Raw genomic sequence first — 4,239 nt, forward strand, 5'->3', positions numbered from 1 at the left:
AAGGGATGCAGGAAGAATTGAAATGTTCTCTTTTTAATGGGGAGAAAAATAAATTCTACAACTTCAGGGAGAGTGAACAACAAAGGCTTTTCCAAAGGCAAGAGCAGCAGGAAGCCATCCCGTACATACGAGTTGAAATCATCTTGTCTTGGTCAGATTGGTGGTAAATTTCTATCATGGGTAGATGTGGGTCCTGATGCTTCAGGCTACAGCACTCTCAAGAGAAACAAAAATGGCTCTCTTTGAAACCAGGTGAGTGTTAGAGAAAACATGCTTAAATGGCCCGGAGTGCAGAGAGAACACATTCCCTAATATGCCAGTAGAAAATAAGAATTTGACATTGAACGTTACAGATTCATAGTCCCAGTTGTTAATTAGTTGGACTATTTCGATAGTGTATTTTTAAATTTCTTGCCTATCATCCTAACTTGAAGTTACATTGTTATTTTAGGATTGCATTTCTAATTTTTGCCTCTGCCTTTAGGTTTTATTTTATTGTCATTTCAACAACAATAATAATCTCCAAACCATGTAAGAGTAATTTCTGTTTAGACTGTGCCATGTACCAATTGAGATTAATGAAATGCCAGTAGTTTCTTATAAATATATGATTCATATAATTTTCATAATTAATTTTGATGTCACAATTACAATAGTAGTTCTGAAGAATCTAGATTTCAAAACAACAATATTCTGGAGGAAACAGAGCTCTGGTTAGAGTATATATATTTGTGTGTGTATAACAGATATAACATATATAGTGTATTAATTGGTGTGGCTATGACTATGGAAAGGTAAAACATATTGCTTATGGGATGATATTGTTTAAATGAAATTTTAGATTTTGTGTAATACGTAATATGCTGTTATCATCTAACTAGGAAATAGTCTCATTCATCTTTGTTATGCGTATTCATTTTCAAAGCCATGAACTGTCCAAAAACTGTACTCCTCCATGAACAATCTTTTCCTATATACTCATTCAGACTAATTCTGCACTAAGTCAGTTTTCAAGTTGCATTGTGAAGAAGGTTCATTTCTGCGTAACACTGAACTGTGCACGGACTTCAGTCATCATCATTTTAATGTGAGTACTTAGATGTACCAAGTCTCTGATTTCCTGAAGGATTAAGTAGGCAACATTTTTCACCTCTATTTATGGGGACTTGGTGGAAGTAATTGCGGAGACTCACAATAGCAATGGTTCAGATTTTGAGTGCATGCATATATCTTTCAGAATGCAGAACTCCCACTGAGTGTGATGTGTGCTTTGGGCTTGCATCAAAAAGAATTTCCAAACTGTATATTGACATGAGGAAGGGGAGTGCTGCTTATCAACGATATTGAGGTATTAATTATTCAGCTTTACTGCTATGTGTTATGAATAATGTATTTGACATTTTATAGCAGAACAGTAGTTTATATCAGCCTGCAATGCTCTCTAAACATATACTGTGGTACAGGGTATTCATAAGATAACTAATTGGTCTTGAATCTTAGTGTGAGGACCTCATTTTCATCAAGACTCTTAAGACAGGGTTCTGCTTTTATATGCCTCAAGTGTTCATCCAATGGTTACTATGCATAGAATATAGTTATAAACAATAAAAATATATTTTTTAATGTGAGAGAGCACTTAGAAGTTGACCTATTTAGGGAGAAATAGTGAGATTGACAATATCCACTGCCATTTTCACAAGATGCACATGGGAGGTACTGAAATCAATATCAGTTACATAACAATTTCAAAAGACAAATGAGGCAATTTATAGGTGAGACATTCTAATATACTACTAGTAACATGTAGATATGCACATAGTCATTAAAATCAGAAAGATGAAAATTACAATAATTGCTTGTACCTATATCTTTGTCAAAAATCATTATAAATTAGAACATTGTGTGCTTGTTGAGTATTAGAATATAACAGCTCTCAGTCACTGATTGTGTCACCATGGGCACTGAATCCATGCTGAAAGCACTACTTGTATCTCTCAAATTCCTCATGCATATATTGTGTCTTAGTAATTCTCGTTTAGCTGTTTAGTACAGATTCTATTACACAGCTACAGAAGAGGCATCTATTATTGCCCAGTGCCTCCATCATGAAGCTATAAAGAGGTACAACCCTAACATAGAAAGTAGATGGAGAAATGCCATAGATATGTACTGAATAGCAGTTATAAGTAAGAAGACACCCATGTTTCAAACCATGGCTCAGTCTGTATATAGGTCAGTCTTGAATAGCAGCAACCACAAAGGCCAAGAAAAACCCTAAGATGAAAACTAGAGTGTCTGTGGTGGTCTGAATGGGGATAAACTTCAGAGACATGGAGTGCCACTATCAGGAGGTGTTTTCTTGTTGGAGGAAATATGTCACAGCTTTGAGGTTTCAGATGCTTAATCCAGGTCCTATGTCACTCTCTCTTTTGGCTGCTTTCCAACCTCGATGTAGAAATCCCAGCTACCATTCCAGAACCATGTCCACATGCATGCAGCCATGTAGCCATGCTGCCATGCTTGCAGCCATGATGATAATGGATTAACACTCTGAACTGTAAGCCCGCCCTACTTAAATGTTTTCCTGGATAAGTGTTGCCTTGAGAGCAGGGCGTGGTGGCACACGCCTTTATTCCCAGCACTTGGGAGGCAGAGGTAGGTGGATCTCTGTGAGCTTGAGGCCAACCTGGTCTACAAAGCAAGTCCAAGACAGCCAGGACTGGAGGGGAAACCTTGTCTCTAAAAACAAAAAAACAAACAAACAAAAAGCAATTGTCTTGATTAAGGTGTCATTTCACAGAAATAGAAATCCTAACTAAAAGACTACGAACTGTGTACATTCAACTATGTGGGTACAAGTATATATTTTATTTTCCAACATTTACATTTAAATTTATTTACATCTAAAAATCAATTTTCTTCTAAGTTCATGAAGGACAGCATTCTATAGTTCTTTTGTAAAATATTTCCCTAGTTTAGTTATTAGGATATTAAAAACTAAGCCATTTCTCTCTTATATTCTTACATGTTAGACAAAAGGGTGTTTAACATGGCTCTTAAATATTCAATGAAATTTGACATAAAATGTAAATTTCTTTTTTTTAATTAAGAAGAGAGTGTGAATATAGTTCTTCACTACCACAAATTATGTAGTCTAGTTTCCTGCCTTGAGAGAAATCATAGGGGTCATCACATTAGGATTGCAATAGATGTTTCACCCTGGAAAAACCACCGAGTTGATCAAGGTATCTGCCCTGCCACGTAAGTTTCTTGTTGAATATGTTTTATATTATTAATGAAATATTATAATGCTATGTTGAAGGTATAACTATAAGCTACTTATAGTAGTATTTAAATTATTTTTACTGTGTTTAGAATCTGGGTATATTTGTTTTGTCATTTCAATATAGATAATTTTAATTCACAGAGCCAATTTTTGTTTTTCTACATTGGGTTTTTACATTCTAAGGATAAATCCTTGTTTAGTAAATTTAAATTTTTGAAAACACAGAATTAAGAAAAACTATGTGTGTGTGAATGTGTGCATCTGTGTGTGTTTGATAAAAGCTGTTATTAAGTTCTGAATCACGATTTTCAAAAGTTTTATAGAAATAGTAAAGTAAGCTTAAGTTGTAAACAAAATGACTACTCTCTGAATGGGCATGGATGAACACCAAATAAGTATATAAACAATCTATCATTTAAAAATGCATAAGATGTCTGTACATCAATTAGATTTCTTATAATTTCTAAGAATACACACACCCATATCAAGTATAGAATATGGAATTTCTATTCACATGTGTTGAGACATACATTTGAACCTTATTGAAGTGTCAAATATAATTTTCAGTAGAATTTATATATCCTTTGTTATGGAAAATGTGTTTTTACATTAAATCTTGTATAAATCTCCATGCTAATTTTTTATTAGCAAAAATTTAAAACCATTCAAAATATTTATTAACAAATTAATGCATTTGTATCTAGAAGTACTCAACAACAAAAATGAATTCCTGAAAGAAGAAAACTGAGTTAATTTTCGACTCTTTATGATAAGAAAAAGGAGCCTGGAGTGAAAATATTGCATAATAAAGTCAGAGTTATTTAAGTACAGACTAATATAAACTAAGCTAACCAGCACTTACTTGTATAGGGCAAAGGTGGGATGTATGGATGAGAAATGAGATATTACAGAGAAACGAAGAAGGTTTGGGGAGTGGCATTCTTGCTATTATG

General features: G+C 33.9%; 1 non-coding gene across 1 annotated transcript; it reads right to left on the reverse strand.

Moving 5' to 3' along the window:
* Positions 1-3,107: 3,107 nt before the first annotated feature.
* On the reverse strand, positions 3,108-3,269 carry LOC127206054 (U1 spliceosomal RNA). The gene has a single exon (XR_007832747.1). It is a non-coding gene; the product is annotated as a U1 spliceosomal RNA (small nuclear RNA).
* Positions 3,270-4,239: the final 970 nt, after the last annotated feature.

Source organism: Acomys russatus, chromosome 22 (genome assembly GCF_903995435.1).
Source record: "Acomys russatus chromosome 22, mAcoRus1.1, whole genome shotgun sequence".
NCBI classification, from domain to species: domain Eukaryota; kingdom Metazoa; phylum Chordata; class Mammalia; order Rodentia; family Muridae; genus Acomys; species Acomys russatus.